Source organism: Eretmochelys imbricata, chromosome 6, assembly GCF_965152235.1.
Source record: "Eretmochelys imbricata isolate rEreImb1 chromosome 6, rEreImb1.hap1, whole genome shotgun sequence".
NCBI classification, from domain to species: Eukaryota; Metazoa; Chordata; order Testudines; family Cheloniidae; genus Eretmochelys; species Eretmochelys imbricata.
This window is the reverse complement of record NC_135577.1, coordinates 98,559,825-98,578,559: the sequence shown is the minus strand read 5'-3', so window position 1 is coordinate 98,578,559 and position 18,735 is coordinate 98,559,825.

The window sequence follows — 18,735 nt, the reverse complement described above, 5'->3', positions numbered from 1 at the left end:
CAAACAGTCCAGTGGAACAACTACACAGTGCAACAAACAGAGTTTGGTGCTTAGTGTAGACATGCTCAGAAGTATTCCTTTGCTCATAGTGAATGCCAATGACAATTGATCAGTGTTTCATGATAAACTCATCTGAATGCTAAGTTATTGGAAAAAAATTGTATTTGGACAAATTTCAATTAGTTTAATTATGTTCTGTTTCCCTAAATTCCCCCTGAAGTTTCAGATGGAGACAGCATTTTTAATTGCCTTTCCTAACTGGTTGACATTTGTTGGTCAATAGCCGGCACATCCATCCCCACATATGGCCAAACTAATACCTTCATCTTCAACAGCTGCATAGTTTGAATTTTAATTTATTATACTAGGAAGGTATTGTGGGATCCTTTTCTATACACATGTAACGAGCCAGATTTTCACTTATGCCAGAGCAACGTAAAAGGGTCTTAATGTATACGAGGATCTGGCCCACAGTCTCTTAATTTTTCTATTCCCTATTACTCTCACCTACTCTCTGATGAAGTCGGATGTTTCCTGTTGTATAGCTACAGCAGAAAGAAGGGCAAGTTAGAAGAAGGCTGGACTGGCTGACTAGAAGAGAAATACAAGACAATCAGCGGTTTGAACACAGTCTTTTCCATTTTGTCTTCACTTGAGATTCTCTGTCTGTGTCTTTTGCTTCCAAACAGGAACTAAACTTCATCACAGTTACAGAGTGATGTGTGCAGTACAGTACAAAAGTTCACATTTCTCTCCAGTTCTTCCAAACACAATCCTACAAACTGACTGAGATGACGTCTCTCTCTTGTATCCTAAAGCAGTGTTAAGGAGACTTTAATCCCAATATAGAAAAAATATATTTAAGGACATTAATAGCCACAGCAAAACTCCAGGCCAACCACTCTGTTCCAGCCAATGTGCGTGCATTGGACGTGTCTGTGATGTTCCAGGACTGGAAGTTCCCAGAAAGCTGCCACATCTTGGCCTCCACCCAATATCAGCTGAAACCTGGTTGGCCCAGAAGCTAGTTGCACTATAGTCTCAGCCAAGGCAGCACCTAGGGAAGCCCTGACTGGGGGCGGATTTTCTAGCTTCACTCATGGGTGCAACCATACTATTTAAGTCAGAAGGATGCACAGGAAGTTTGCCTGAGCAGCAAGATGATTTCCTGTTGTGGTTGCATTAGACCCTGCTTGTGCCTGCCTCCTGCACCCAACACTGTTGCTGATTTCTGTTTCACTCTCTGCTTGAACTTTGCTTCTCCTCCAATTCCTGCCCTTATGCCTCACTTCCAACCATCAGTTACCAGTCCTGGTTCTGACACCAACCTCCGACTTCTGACTCTGACTCTGACTTGACCCTTTTCTCTAGCATTTGGTATCTGACCATGGCTCTGACCCTCACCTTTCATTCATGATTCTGACTCTTGCTTGGGTTATAGGGTCTGGGTTATTGGGTTATAGTTATAGGGTCTCGTAATTGGCAGTTGACTCTGGTGCTGACCCTTGGCTTCGTTCCCCAACATGGATGCCTGCTCTGCTTACTAAGCCAGACCACGTACGTCCTGGTCTGTAACAATGTCCCCATTCTATATACACATTGCCTCTTCCTCTTTTGCCACCACTCCGTGTTGATGCTTTGAACTCAATAGGTTCCTAGACTAAGAAATGTTCAAATAAAGTGGCACTGTACTTCACTATACACATTGCAGTATCATGCCTTGAGGGAGGGGACTGATGGATGAGGGTCATCCAGCAGTTCATGGCTTTGCTTCATTCCTGAATGTAGCATGAATGTAGCATGTACCTCTCTTTCTCAAATATAATCTATATAGGAGTATAATTAGGGCCCTACCAAGTTCATGGCCATGAGAAATGCATCATGGACCATGAAATCTGGTCTCCCCTCATGAAATCTGGTGTTTTGTGTGCTTTTACCCTATGCTATACAGATTTCACGGAGCAGACCAGCATTTCTCAAACTGGGGATCCTGACCGAAAAGGAGTTGCGGGGGAGGGGGGGTCGCAAGGTTATTTTAGGGGAGTTGCCATATTGCCACCCTTACTTCTGCACTGCCTTCAGAACTAGGCAGCCGGAGAGTGGTGGCTGTTGGCTGGATTCCCAGCTCTTAAGGCAGGGCCCCGCCAGCAGCAGAGCAGAAGTAAGGGTGATTAAAGTGGAATATGCATATTCTTATCTGTGTTTTTGGATTCTTTTACCTCTAAATATCTACTGGACATAAATAAATTAACCCCAAAAATATATATGTTACAATTTCAAGGGTCTAACATCCATATAAAGTCAGTAAATACAGATAGAAAACAAACATGGTCCTTAATTCACCTCGTTGGGTCTGGCTATTTCAGCATATATGGTAGCATAAGCAAGATTTTTGGTTGTTTTGGGGTCCCTTCTCTTCCTGGTTACATTGTCATTTCCAAGGCAACATACTTGGGAATCATGAGATTCATAAACTGATTAGCAGATACTGGTAAAATTACAGGTGGCATTCAGGTTTTGGTTCAGAAAGCATATCACAACTTAAACCCAGCCACAAACTCTGTTGCAATTCAATGGCATTTGCATTGTAATTGTCATCACCTCTTATTGTAATGTTATGCCTTAAAAAGTGAGTCCCCCAAATGTTAGCATTAGATCTGGAAGGCTAGAACACAGCTGGTTCAGTTTCCAGCCCAAATAGTTTGCTCAGCTCTTAAGATCTCAAGAAATAGTCTCAGATCCAGATGGCAACAGGTTAATGTTCCTTAATTCTTTCTTTTACACTTTAAAATGTATATAAATGATTTAACATCTATATTGTATCTGTGCTTCATTTTCATTACAGATGATGACCTCATCCTTCAGTTTCCCTGGTACCTAACTTTCCTGATTATTAATAAAGCTCACTGAATAGTCACATCTGGATTGTTGTATCTCAAGATCAATGGTGGAAGGAGCGGGGAGGTCAGACACCAGCATTACAAATCAAAAGTTATAGTACGTGAAATGGTTTCTGTGTTGAGGAAATCCATATATTCCAGATGTCAAACAAGTACAACTTTACTAGCACTTACTGGAGCTGAATTCTGCTAAGAATTTGAATTTGGATGCTACACACAAAGTGAAAACAAAAGAGTGATATTGGGGCCAATGTTATGAGTGGGGAGAATATGTTAATTTTAACCAGCTTGACATATTTTACTTGGAAATAAAACTCAAGTTGACTGTGGCCACTGAGATAAGAAAATAGAGGGTCAGAGGCTATGGAGGAACATATGCAATTAGCTGTACTAATGGGTCCTAATGGACATTTTTGAGGGGATCTACCCTGGAGTGCACAGGCTGCTGTTTACCCTTTCAATGCACAAACTGCTCCACTTTCTGCCTGCCCTTTGGCCTCAATCTAAAAACAGACATACATGATCAGCATCACTCGCCGTCAAAACTGGTGGGTAGGGTGTATAGGAGAGACACTGAAAGAAAAGAAGCAGCAAAACTGGACAAAACGTACACAAGTTGCTTGTTCTTGTTTATTTGTTTTCTCTTTCTCCCCCCAAAAGAACAAGTTAAGAAAAGAGCATTTATCTTCTTTAGCATAAGAGGCAGAATATACTTAGAATACATTTAAAACAGCCAAGAAATTCCAATCTGAGATTTTCCTGTGACTATCATCCAGGAAAATGCTCACTAAACAAGTGTGTTTTTACTGTGTGCCGTGATACTGACTGAGGGCTCTTAGTGCTACTGCAATATAAAAGTGAAAAGCAAATAAATAACAAACTAGTGAAAGTCCAATGTTGCCTTATATATTACCCATCCTTATGAGTGATGGAGAAGAGATATCTTTCTGGACATGCTGCAAAGCCTAACAAACTTGGGCTGTAACAGATCAGCAAAAGAATCCCCAGCACTAGCATCAAGGCGTTAAATATTTTTCTGATGGTTGGGAGGTGGGGAATCTACTTCTATCTAAAAACACTGATCTCAAATAGGTTTCAGAGTAGCAGCTGTGTTAGTCTGTATTCACAAAAAGAAAAGGAGTACTTGTGGCACCTTAGAGACTAACAAATTTAAAATATTTACACAGATTCATTCAGTGGAATAAGTAGACATCAGGTTAAAAGGGAGCAGAGAGCGCTGAAACAGCTTCACTACAATGTCCAAATTCTCTTTTCAAATTAAAAGAAGTGTGTCTAATACATCAGCAGAGGAAAGCCTCTTTTGTCTCCTGTCTGATTGGCTGGGGGTAAGGTCATGTTAATGGTTAACCAAAAAACTCCTTTTTTTTCCTTCTTTTAAATTTATTTTCAATCTACCCCATAATTACTATCAACGTCATAAAGGAAATCATATTGTTCTATTGATTAACTGTGGCTGCATTTTCCAATTATTTCTGTAATGAGTTTAGTGGCAATGACCCAGAAAATGGACAGACCTCACTACAGATTAATGTTAATTTGGTGTAAATTGTTATTTTTTCCCCTCTCTCCAGCAAATGACGATGATAGATCCCTACTGTTAATTAATCAAAACTTCTCAACATAGAGTTCACCAGGTGGAAATAATTAGCAGTTAATTGTTTCCTGTTTATTACTCTTCAGAGAGCTAAACAATAAAGACTGGATTTGTTTGACAGTATTCACTAAAAAGCTCCCTAATAAATAAATCAGAGATACAAATGTTGTTATGGGTACCAATATTTGTGCTTGTGCATTTGTTTTATGAGACAATGCAAAAGGAAAAGAATCGCTAATTTCCCTTTAGAAAAAAAAATCATACTAGCAGGTGTGACACATTTGCCATTTGTTTAATCTTCATTCTTCTTACTTTTTCTTTATTGTTTCTAGACAGCTTAACTGATTGACAAAAAAAAAAACAAAAAAACCCAAGAAAAATTAGTCTTCTTTTACTGGATGGAACAATTTTCTATGATGAATTGCACATCAATATGAGTCTTATGTTGCATCTGCATGTTGATCACAACTATGTCATTTCAAGTTTGACGCACAAAAAGCCCGCACCTCACCACAATCCACTCTATTTAATCCACTCTAACAAAGATGCTCTTTGCAAAGTTTTCTTTCTTTTAATTGATTAAAAATGCACTCACTGGACATTTTTATCAATTTCAAAATATCAATGACTGATGCATCTGAGAAACAGCTCAAAGAAAAAAGAAAAGGAGTCCTTGTGGCACCTTAGAGACTAACCAATTTATTTGAAAAAAGAAAAGGAGTACTTGTGGCACCTTAGAGACTAACCAATTTATTTGAGCATGAGCTTTCGACAGTATGTATCTGATGAAGTGAGCTGTAGCTCACGAAAGCTCATGCTCAAATAAATTGGTTAGTCTCTAAGGTGCCACAAGTACTCCTTTTCTTTTTGCGAATACAGACTAACACGGCTGTTACTCTGAAACAATTTATTTGAGCATGAGCTTCTGATGAAGTGAGCTGTAGCTCACGAAAGCTCATGCTCAAATAAATTGGTTAGTCTCTAAGGTGCCACAAGTACTCCTTTTCTTTTTGCGAATACAGACTAACACGGCTGTTACTCTGAAACAATTTATTTGAGCATGAGCTTCTGATGAAGTGAGCTGTAGCTCACGAAAGCTCATGCTCAAATAAATTGGTTAGTCTCTAAGGTGCCACAAGGACTCCTTTTCTTTTTGCGAATACAGACTAACACGGCTGTTACTCTGAAACAGCTCAAAGAAAGGTCTTACCAAAATGACAATCTATACTCCATCTATCCAGACCATCTCCCGCAAACAAAAGCCTTGAAACTAAGGCAAGTCTTGTAGCATCCCCTAAAATAAACAAACTTGAGCTTTGTCTAGCTAACGGTGGGAATGAGTTCCAAAATCAAAGCCCTTCTCCACCACCACACTGAGCATGACTTGTATCCTTGACCCCTGCTACCTCACTCAAACCTGATGGGACACGACAACAAGCATGGGTGGGAAAAACAGACTGTTTTGGGTTTGAGTCGAGTCAGGCTCCTTCTCCTGCCTGCGTGCCTCGCTCCTGCCAACCACTGCCACCTCACTGCGTTGTGCAGCACCTGTCAATACACAGCACATTCAGCAGAGACAGAGTGGCAGATGGCAGGCATACTGAATGCAACCATCTGTGCATGCAGCTGATGCCATACCGACCCCACAGACAGAAGGAGGAGAGCTAACACACCTGGGCTGGAGGTAGCAGTGCTGCTGACTCATGTTCAGGAGAGAAAAGGTCAGGGTTGGGCTGGAAAATGACTTGGTCCTCTTGTGCTCAAGTCACATCAGTTTGGTTCTGGATTGGGACCTAAAAATTAGGCCCAAGGAGACTTCTACTACATCCACCCCAACTCTGATTCTAAATCTGGGCACTCTCAGCAAGACCATCTCAGTTGATCCCATTTGTCAATATGATGAACAAGGAGATGATCGTTTTTAAAATAACCAGCATCCAACCCATATATGCCTTTATAGCTCAGTCAATACCTTGAGTTATACCTGGAGACTAAGTGGTGCTTAGGAAGTGGGCAACCTTGTTTTATTAGTTTCCAAGTCATCTTCATTCATAGTCTCTGCAGCTTACCAGGAAGTTGCAGATGTGAACATGGATCTCACATGTAAAACTCACTATAATTATTGATGCTTTTGGTACAGCAGGTTGATTTCCACGGCAATGGTACCCTTGCGAGTAGTGGGTTCTATATTCCCACCCCTTGTCTTGTGGTGGAGACATCTTGTGTAGCTTTTGGGGAGGAAAGAATTCCCCCATAAATCACACCACCACCATTATCAGTCACAGGCAGCTTTATCGGCAACAGTCACCTTGATCACCAAAAGAACAGCCCCAGTGCCCCCCTCCTCTCCCGCATCAGTATATCAGTCATTGATCAAGATCCTCCTTCCCTTTGGCTTTCAACTAATCCTCCTACAACATGGTGAAGGCTCTCAGAGACCACACCATCAGGCTTATCTCCAGGCCTGGGCCCTAGCCTTGAGTTAGAAGTGCTTGCACTGGAAATTGTGGCAGGAATTCCTGCTATCTCTCTACCCAACCAGAGCTCTGTGGGGCTGGGGAGAACAAATTTTTCTCCTTGCTCACCCGCACCCCCAACCCCGCTAATCAGGACTTCGGGGGCAGGGCCAGATTTCACACCACATATCCATGCTTACATCTGTAACCTTCTAACCAGATATAACTGGAAATGCATGGTCTGGCCTAGCTGGTGCTATCTGGGAATCCTGGAGAAGCAGAGATTCCAAAATACCCCATTATTACAAACTTCACTTACAAAAACTGAGCTTAGAGGAAGCAGATGCCATCTCTACTATATTCTCTACCAGCCAGTATCACCATTTTATCTGCACTGAGCCTCAGCCAACTTACTCTCATCTAAGTCAGCCAGTCACTGGGAAAGAAAAGATACCACACAGATTTATCTATCTGTATAAGGTGAAAAAGAAACGGAATTGAATATTGCCATTATAACACATGGCCTCACACCCTAGATCATTTTTGTTATCTCCCCCAGTGGGCTCTCGTGCACATAAAAAAGGAAAGGTGACAGAACTGAACCCTACAGTAACCCACCTAAGGCAGCCATTGGGTCAGACAAGCTGTCACGCCTTTCCCCCTAGGTTCCCTCCTAAAACAAAGTTCAGAGCCCCTCAAACATCAATCCTCCCATGCTTGCTGCAGTCCATAGCCAACCAATAGAACATCATGATCAATAGTATCAAAGGTCTAATAGAATTAGCAAGGACACTGGAATTGCCATTGCTTGAAGGAGAACAACGGCCAATAAAACGCATCAAGATACACACCTATCTACAATAACAATCTATTCAATTACAGTATATTTAAACTCAGTACAATTTGAAATGCAATACCTGCTGGCTGGTTTTCATAAAATGTGTCAAATCACAAGCATTTAATATTTTTCACCTAAATGTGAAATCTGGCCAATTTCGATTGAAAATATAACTTTTCATTACCTACATGTCTCAGTTTTGCTATGGGCAAATCTGAAGTATTCTCAGGATTATTCCAGAACAAGGGGTTATTATTTTGAAAGAGAACTTTCACTATTTTCATAACAAAACCTGTTTTCATGTCTGTGTGGAAAGGGGGCAAGTTTTCAGACCTGGAAACTACTTTTTTGTAAGATACAGTAAGAAGGGGAAATTATCAGAAAAAAAAAAGAGGCAACAATAAAATATTTTTTGATTTGGCAAAACTGTTAGATTTTGTTTGAAAATTATCCCAACTGATTCCATTCAACCTTTATTGTTTTCAGCAAAAATGATCTTGAGGCAAACTAGTGCTAACATAATTTTCTTAAATATCCATATTATGCGGCCATTAGAGAAGGTTTATTGAGTTTTTCCGAGTGTGAAGAGTAAATGTCTGATTTATCTTCTTCTGACAAAATCTGCTGTGTAACTTGGAAAAAAACTTTTTTGCTGATTTCAAGACTTCTGGATCCAAATGGTGCATTGAAAAACACAGAGCAAGTGAAAACATCAGCTACAGTTTGAATTACAGATCCTGAGTAGTTGCTGTGTTGGGCTATCCACGGTGGGGCTAGCAGGGAGATTGAAATCACCTTTTGTGACCTGCTGGATCCTTCTGGCCCAGCCCCATTCTGGCTGTTCTGGCAGTTGTGACTCACGGGGGCTTTGGCGCACCCAAAGCATGATCTCTTTCTCATGGGAGAACTGCAGCATCTTTCTATGCATGTAAAGAATTCCCTCCATAGTTTTTAGAACAGACTGGCTCTTTCTTCTCTACCACAAAGGACAAATTTCTACTGCATTTTAAAGGCCCACATGAGTTTTGAAAAGAACTTTGGACAATTTTTTCACTGTCCCTTTATTATTAAATGAAATTTTATTTGAACCATTCTTCTTGTTAGTCCCCCAGGGGTAGGATCCCCTGGGGGACTAACATAAAGGGGAAAGGAGTCCAGGAAAGCTGGCTGTATTTCAAGGAATCCCTGTTGAGGTTACAGGGACAAACCATCCCGATGTGTCGAAAGAATAGTAAATATGGCAGGCAACCAGCTTGGCTTAATGGTGAAATCCTAGCGGATCTTAAACATAAAAAAGAAGCTTACAAGAAGTGGAAGGTTGGACATATGACCAGGGAAGAGTATAAAAATATTGCTCGGGCATGTAGGAATGAACTCAGGAGGGCCAAATTGCAACTGGAGCTGCAGCTAGCGAGAGATGTTAAGAGTAACAAGAAGGGTTTCTTCAGGTATGTTGGCAACAAGAAGAAAGCCAAGGAAAGTGTGGGCCCCTTAATGAATGAGGGAGGCAACCTAGTGACAGAGGATGTGGAAAAAGCTAATGTACTCAATGCTTTTTTTGCCTCTGTCTTCACTAACAAGGTCAGCTCCCAGACTGCTGCGCTGGGCATCACAACATGGGGAATAGATGGCCAGCCCTCTGTGGAGAAAGAGGTGGTTAGGGACTATTTAGAAAAGCTGGACATGCACAAGTCCATGGGGCCAGACGAGTTGCATCTGAGAGTGCTAAAAGAATTGGTGGCTGTGATTGCAGAGCCATTGGCCATTATCTTTGAAAACTCGTGACGAACGGGGGAAGACCCGGATGACTGGAAAAAGGCTAATGTAGTGCCAATCTTTAAAAAAGGGAAGAAGGAGGATCCTGGGAACTACAGGCCAGTCAGCCTCACCTCAGTCCCTGGAAAAGTCATGGAGCAGGTCCTCAAGGAATCAATCCTGAAGCACTTATATGAGAGGAAAGTGATCAGGAACAGTCAGCATGGATTCACCAAGGGAAGGTCATGCCTGACTAATCTAATCGCCTTCTATGATGAGATTAATGGTTCTGTGGATGAAGGGAAAGCAGTGGATGTATTGTTTCTTGACTTTAGCAAAGCTTTTGACACGGTCTCCCACAGTATTCTTGTCAGCAAATTAAAGAAGTATGGGCTGGATGAATGCACTATAAGGTGGGTAGAAAGTTGGCTAGATTGTCAGGCTCAATGGGTAGTGATCAATGGCTCCAAGTCTAGTTGGCAGCTGGTGTCAAGTGGAGTGCCCCAGGGGTCGGTCCTGGGGCCGGTTTTGTTCAATATCTTCATAAATGATCTGGAGGATGGTGTGGATTGCACTCTCAGCAAATTTGTGGATGATACTAAACTGGGAGGAGTGGTAGATACGCTGGAGGGCAGGGATAGGATACAGAGGGACGTAGACAAATTGGGGGATTGGGCCAAAAGAAATCGGATGAGGTTCAATAAGGATAAGTGCAGGGTCCTGCACGTAGGACGGAAGAACCCAATGCACAGCTACAGACTAGGGACCGAATGGCTAGGCAGCAGTTCTGCGGAAAAGGACCTAGGGGTGACAGTGGATGAGAAGCTGGATATGAGTCAACAGTGTGCCCTTGTTGCCAAGAAGGCCAATGGCATTTTGGGATGTATAAGTAGGGGCATAGCGAGCAGATCGAGGGACGTGATCCTCCCCCTCTATTCGACATTGGTGAGGCCTCATCTGGAGTACTGTGTCCAGTTTTGGGCCTACACTACAAGAAGGATGTGGATAAATTGGAGAGAGTCCAGCGAAGGGCAACAAAAATGATTAGGGGTCTGGAACACATGACTTATGAGGAGATGCTGAGGGAACTGGGATTGTTTAGTCTGCAGAAGAGAAGAATGAGGGGGGATTTGATAGCTGCTTTCAACTACCTGAGAGGTGGTTCCAGAGAGGATGGTTCTAGACTATTCTCAGTGGTAGAAGAAGACAGGACAAGGAGTAATGGTCTCAAGTTTCAGTGCGGGAGGTTTAGGTTGGATATTAGGAAAAACTTTTTCACTAGGAGGGTGGTGAAACACTGGAATGCGTTACCTAGGGAGGTGGTAGAATCTCCTTCCTTAGAAGTTTTTAAGGTCAGGCTTGACAAAGCCCTGGCTGGGATGATTTAATTGGGGATTGGTCCTGCTTTTGAGCAGGGGGTTGGACTAGATGACCTCCTGAGGTCCCTTCCAACCCTGATATTTCATGATTCTATGATTCTATGATTCTTCAGTCCCTCTGGACACTCATTTCAATAGGTTGCCAATTGGAATTCCCTGAAATGAATGGTAATCTAGCAGTTTTTGCCTGGCACCTTGGCAAATTTGTCTTTCACCTTAACAGCTGTTTACCAGGTGGTTGTCCATCTAAATATCCACTTATACCTTTAAAAGTCTTCAATTGCCCTTGTATCTGAGCACTGTGTAGTGTGAGAGGCTGCTAGATCTGAAACACAATAAAAATGGAAGAATTGGATTTTTAAAATTTGACTTAAAAATTTGTCTGTATTCCTGTTTCATTACTGTTGTATGTGTGCTTGGCAGTAGGGGTGGAGGGCAGAATAATATATTATATATGTAGCTAGATAAAAAATTAAAGTGTACCCTGCTGGATTATTACAAAGACTGTAATTTCATCTTTAGGTTCATTCTCACAATTTATGACATCAGCCCTCTGTACGAAATTGTAGCTTGAAGCCCACATGGTGATAGATTTTATTCTCTAGTAGAAAGCTAGTTTGAATAGCACTGAAATATATAGCAGAACCTGCATAAAGGAACCCTACTGATGTCTAACTGATACAGGCATATATAATTCCCTGTCACACCATTCAGTAGGAGAATTTAATAATAAGATTACTCTAGTTTTATTGTTTTCTCCTTGATTCTTCTCTCCCCTGCTATATGCTTTCATCAATCTCGGCCAAAGATTAGAAACAAACCCAGATTGATTTGCAAGCTTTGTTTTTTAGATTAAAATGAAATATGCAGCATTCGGAAGGTCTCTCTCTCTCTCTTTCTCTCTCTCTCTCTCTCTTTTTTTAAAAAACCACCGAATTAGAGGCCCTGAAATTGGAACTGATTTTATACTTTCCTATAATAATATTTTTATGAGTGAAATTGGAAGAACAGCCACTCAATGGGAGAGGAGGGGAAAATGGAGCTGGCTAGTGCTACAGAAATATTTATGGGGAGTTTTGATGTTTAGGTTGGAGCATAAAAGAGAACTTTTACTGCAAAGACCACATAAAGATCTTTTTGTTCTGTAAATTATGCCCCCTCCCCAACTAAAAAAAAAAAAGAAGAAGGGGGGAAAAAAAAGCTAATTTTTGCTAGGGATGGACTAGGCCAGTACAAAGAAGGAGCTGGTGCTGCCTTTGGCCCAGTATGCGGAAACCTGTTACATAGCACTTTTCATTTTCAGACCTCAAAGTGCTTTACAAAGGTGATAACTGTCATTATCCTCATTTTGAAGATACAGAAACTAAGGCACAGAGACTTACCTAAAGTCACTCTGTAGGCCACTGGTAGAGGCCAGGAATAGAACGCAGGTCTCCTGAGTTCCACTTCACTGATCTAGCCACTAAGCCAATGGCGGCAACCTGCAGCTCGTGGGCTGCACGCGGCCCATCAGGGTAACCCGCTGGCAGTCCATGAGACAGTTTGTTTTCATTGACCGTCCACAGGCACAGCCACCCACAGCTCCCAGTGGCCATTCCAGCCAATGGGAGCTGCATCAGGGTAATCCCCTGGGTCTCAGGTTGCCCACCACTGCACTAAGCCATGCCAGTTACTGTGAAGCTCACTACCCTGTAGAGCACAATTCTCCAGCAAAGGGTGAGTGAGAGGTGGATTCTGTGTCCATTCTTCGGAATACAATGGGGCCCTGGCTACAATTCAATATAACTGTAGTTTGTACAGATTCTTTCATGCAATTTGTATCCCACCCTATAATAGAATTACATTATAAAATGTAAATAACACCAGCAGAAGACCAAAAACAAGAGGTGTTCATAAGCAGGAGAGAATAATCCAGGGGTGAAATCCTGGCACCACTGCAGGCAAAAGGAGTACCTATTTTGGAGTTCAGTGAACTGGAGTGAGCCTTTCAGCATGAGATCAAGCAAGCCTTAAACCCATACCTTCAGAATTGTACTCAAGCACTTCAACCACTCAGCCACTACACACTTCTAAATACAAAAAAATTAAAATAAATCACATTCACTACTAATGAACTTGTGTGTTCACTTTCATCACAATATTCTAGCATATTAGTTCATTATCAGCACTGTTTGTGGAAATAACAAACTTTAAGGGAATTCTGTGGATTAAGGGCCTGATTGAGAGTCCATTGAAGTCAATGTGAGTCTTTCCTTTGATATCAATTGGCTTTGAATTAGGTTCTATTTGCAGAAAGAAAATTTTGAATTCCTAAGTGTGAGCATTCACTAGAAACCTACTTCTAGTAGAAACTCACTCTGTGACTCAAAGTATTCCATGAAGACTAACCAACACACCCCAAATATGGAGTAGCAGATATTCTATATTTACTTAGCTTTTAAATTCTATGGGCTAGAGATCACATTTTTGTTTTGTGTATAGCATCCAGCACAATGGGTCCTGGGACATGACTGTGGCCGGTAGGGCTACCCTGATACAAATTAATAAATAAAAGTAATATGCCCAATAAGTGGCAGGCCAAGGATTGTTCACTGAAGTTAAGCTGAAAATAATTTTGAATGTACAAATTCAAGAAAATGGTAAGCAGCTCCCAGACAGCTCACAAATTGAAAGAAAGGCTAAATTCACCAAGTGAATTATTCATTCAGCTTAACCTGCTCCATAAACCAAGTTCATTGCTAGCCAGAGACACACACACCAAAGAATGAGAAAACAGTCTGAGTGTGAGAAGTGAGCTAACAAGTACTGTGTCCATAACACATTCATCCCCAGGGTCAATTACTAAGCTATGGGTTGTTCTTACTTGTCGTTTCAGAGGTTTTTAAGTGGGAGAGAAGCATGTCTCCCTCAAGCACCATGGAAGTAGAAGAGATAACAAGGAGTTGTAAGGTGAATGGACATGGATGTTGATAGACTTAACTCATCAGCAGTGAGAGAGGTAAGTACTAAAAGTGTTCTTTAAATATACTTAGAGAGACTTACGTTTCTCTGCCTTCCTCTTCCAATCCATCAGAAAGGAACATCACATTTAGCATATATTTGGAACCCAAAAGTACAGGGAAAAAATACCCCTTCATCACAAATCTAGTGTCAAAAACAAAAGAGAAAAAAGAAGTATTTCTCAAGACTAAGACAGGAGACGAAAAATTGCTCTTATTAGACAAAACAACAACAACAAAAGAATAGTCAGCACATATTTGCTTTTGGAATATGTAGCCTTCTTTGTGCATTAAGGGAATTATACAAATTGCTAGATTCCTCCCCAGCTATGAGACCTGAAGAAAAACAAATCAATAAAGCAGTCATTTCAGAAGGGATCAAGACTGAGAGTCAGAGAGGTCTAAGTGCAATGAAGAACATTATCGCCCCCAGGACATCAGGAAAAGCAAACCTAGGCTGTAAGTGGTTAAACATCATCATCTCCATCAAAGTTATTGTCCCACAGCCTGTGTGGAATGAGACAGTAGATTCAGCCCAAATACTTGTGGCCAAAAAAATAAATACAAAATAGTCCACTATCACAACTGGGATTGGTTAGCATTGGAGAGATCATCAGCTGAACCTCAGAGATGGTCTCTCCTAAGTCAAGGGTGAGCCATTCTGATAAGACAGAATGTGGAGAAGCTTGCATTACCACCACCGTTCCTCTACCAGTTCTGTGACTCCATTCTTGAGCATCATCAATCCATCCACCATCCATACATTCACACAAAGGGCTGAAATTCAGCACAAATAGAAATGGCATGGGTGATATCTCTTCCCTAGGGTGACCATACATCCCATTTTGGCTTGGACAATCCCCTTTCCAAACCCTGTCCCAGATGTCACAACTTTTTTGGCAAAACTAGACATTTGTCCCATTTGCTCTTGCCCTAGAAAGGTGCAGAGGAATGTTTGGACAAGAGCAAATGGGACAAATGCTTAGTTTTGCTAAAAAAGTCATGACGTCCATGACATCAGCTTTGGTTGTCAGCCCCACGTGGCAGGGTTCAGGAGAGCAGCAATGTCGGGCTACCCTGAGCCAATTGGTGTCACCACTTACTTGGTGAGATGGAAAATAAATTCTGGATGAGATTAAAAGACGGAATATGGAATATCAAGACTCAAGCTTTTACACACCATTATTTTGGACACAGTTTCCTCTGCAAGTGTCCCTCACCTTTGAATGTGGACCTAGAAATAGCATATTTCATTGGCAAACACTTGGAATACCTCTTTTATGATTCATTTGCCTCGACAAAGTGTCAGCTCTTTCATTACATAGCTAGGGGTAGGTGGCGCAAGTGGAAAGGGGCCAAAGTCAACTGGATAAAGAGTCAACAACTCCAGTATAAAAAATAGACTTATCCGTTAACAAAACAATTAAAACAATTACTTAAATAGCCCAGGGTGTATTGTAGACTAGTTCCCGAGTAATTTTAACCTACTTGTTGACAGGTTACGTGGATTTTCACATGCTAATTTACCAGTATATTACAAAATAACTGAATAGCCCAGTGTGTATCCTTGTCTGGTTCCCAAGCAACTTAACTTACACATTGACAAGTTATGTGGATTTTCACATACTTATTTACCACTTCAAATCAAAATGTACTTACCATAGTAGCCTCTGTATCATATTACATATAGAAAGTTCTTCTTACAACACTCAATAAATGGTCTCATATGTGTGCCATAAACCTTAGCTGTTTGCCAAAGCTGTGAAGAAACAGAGAAGCAATGAAAGAGATGGTTTTCTTAGGCCTAGATTAAAAATTTACTATAGACTGAGGATGCAGAAAGCAATTCTGTTTGCCACAGAGGGATGAACCATACCAGTCTGACCGAATAATAGCAACATTTGCATCTGTATGGTGCCTTTTCAATCAAGAATTTCAAAGTGCTTTACAAAGGATTTTTTCATCCAGCTCCATTCAATGTATACAAATATCATAACCACCTGTAAAATGGGTGAATCAAAGAAAAGAAAGCTTTAAAACCTCATTTTCAGAAACATCCTCTAATTCTGGGTGCATTGGTTCTTGGTTTTCCAGTTTTAAATACTTTAAAGTGCTCTCAAGCTGGTCACCCAACATATCACTCAAATTCAGTGGCCAATTCTGAAAATATTGTTCTAAATAATAATACATACCTCTTATATTGCACTTTTCATCAGTTGATCTCAAAGCATGTTAAAATGGAAGTAAGCATCCTCATTCCCATTTTACAGATGGGTAAACCAAGGCACTGGGTGGCGAAGTGACTTATCCCAGGTCACTCAGCAGGCCAGTGCCAAGCCAGGAAGAGAATCCAGGTGTCTGGAGTCCATATCCACTGTGCTACCCACTAGTCCATGCCCAAGGATGCATAGCAATTTACTGGCATGCCAGGGAATGTAACACAAAAGTCCTGGGCTCCTAGTGCCATGATGCAGCCACTAAATAATCTTTTATTACCCTTAGCTACTCGGTAAGAAACCAAAAAGAACAATTAACAGCCATAATAATATTGAAAGATACTGATGCCCTGTTTTCAGATTATGACAGAGAAGGGGGAGGGGTTGCATTAATAGTAGACAAGGACCTACAAAAAGGAAGATACTTTTTAAATTGTAGCAGCCACAGTACTGCAGCACTACCTGTTGATTCTTTCCAGACTCTCTGAAACAAGAGAAAATAAAAGTCAAATGTTAATCTTGAGCTCTATACCAGAAACCACCCACTTTCCGTATATTCATTCTGAGCTCCTTTCACACAACAAAAGGCTTTTCTTTGGGGAAGAAAGAAGGCTCAGTGACCCTGTAAATCAGAACATTGTCCCAATTAATGTGCCATTCATGAAGATGGGTTGATGTTTTCAAAAGTGTTTTGACTCCAGTTTCCGGTAGATGTGGTTGCAAATGAACTCTTTGCATGACTAAATACTGGAAAGACTACAGACATTTAAACACAGACACTTTCACGCCACCTTTCCAAAGGGTATTTTATACAATCTGGGTACTGGTGTGAAAGGAGGTATATGAGTTTCACAATGAGAACTAGGTTAATTCCAATCAAGATTCAAGTATCTTCATGCAAGTGATATCAATACTTTTCAACATTAAAAGTAAGTAAACTTTTTGTTCATATCAACACTATTGCACAGTGCACACACACACACACAGCCCTATTGCAAATTGTTCTTTGCTATTTAAAGGAACTCAATCTACTTGTCTGAGATCTTATACTTAGAATTTTTTAAAACTAAAAAAGCTTTAATAAGAATAAGAATTTAATAAGAACAGAAATGTTTCAAGTATTTATATTTTTAAATTGAAATTGTTGTATTTGCTAGTCCGGATACATAAAAGTGACTAGAAGGAAAGTTAACTAGTCCAACTTCACCTTCCAAACTGAGTGGGACATGAAAAAAGTAAACAGCATAGATAGCAAATCTACTTTTCCTTTTAAAATATATTTCAGTTTCAATCATTCTGAGTTATTACCAATAGGACTAAGGATGATGTTGGGGTTCTCTTTCTCTTTGGCTCTGCTCTGGCTGCTTTGTGCTGTTCTTGCTGTGCAAAACACCCCTAAAGCCAACTTAACCAGTCCCCCTGCAATGGGAAACTTTGCATGGCACAATATTGCCATAATGGTTCCTACCCCCTTCCTTGGAGACCAGCATAGTTCCTATGTTGCAAAACCCCTGGCTCCAGGTATGGTCCCTTGTGGACGTAAGTCAGACTCATCCTCAGGCTTCTCTGACTCATGCCAAGAGCATGAGCAGATGCTTATCAGACCCAGAATCCATATGCTACAAAAGTGGTTTAAAGGCACCTCTACCACTCTTTCCACCCACATCTCATTCTGGGCCTTGCTTAGCTGGACCAGAATATCTCCTCCTGCCCCATCTGCTAACTGTTCATATTTTACTGACGTAAGGAGAAAAATCCCTGAAGGCATTAATAATAGAAAGTTACTGATTCATTGTGTGTTATGGTATTTTGTGTCATCTCACTGTGACTCTGAAATACCACTAATGGAACAATGAACCTACCTCCCCACTACAGTAACAACAGCTACTGGTTTGGAGATTAGTGACAGAATTTGGAAAGCACCTTTATAGTTAAGTGTTGCCACATTCTTTCCAAGCAGTTCTGGTGGTATTCATTTAGTCCCATTCACAACACCATAATAATTGTCAGTTAAGACATCTTCTAACTCAGCACTTCAGGCAATTATATGGCAGCACAGGATAGGCTGCTTTGCTGGTCTTGAATCATCATTAGTGTAAAGTATCACCTTAACAAGCAGTCCTTTGAAAAATGATGTGTCTGCTTTCTGGACTGGTGGTCACAAGGAAATATGCATGACTGTGTTGTATATGGGTAGAAGTCATTTCATCCATCATTTTAACTCCACTTTGGAATAAAATGTTTTCCTTTTACAAACTCCCCTTCCATATCCCAGGACACACTCTCCAGTCACAAAAGCTGGTGTTCTGGAAGTTGAATTCACTTTTCCATGTAAGCCTGTCCCACTAGCTGGCACTCACCGTGGGAAAGTAAAATACACTTTCCCCTAAGAAAGTTTACACTCCCCGCTTTGGTTATCAGGAGGAATAAAACTCCTAAAGCCAGGTCCTCCAAGCAGTCACTTACTGTGCTTCTCAGAAAGCTCTCAAGATATAACTCCATCAAAATATAATTAGAGGCAGTGGGTAGTTTTACTGTTGCAGTGTTCCCTTGGGCATCATTGTCTGTAATCTGATT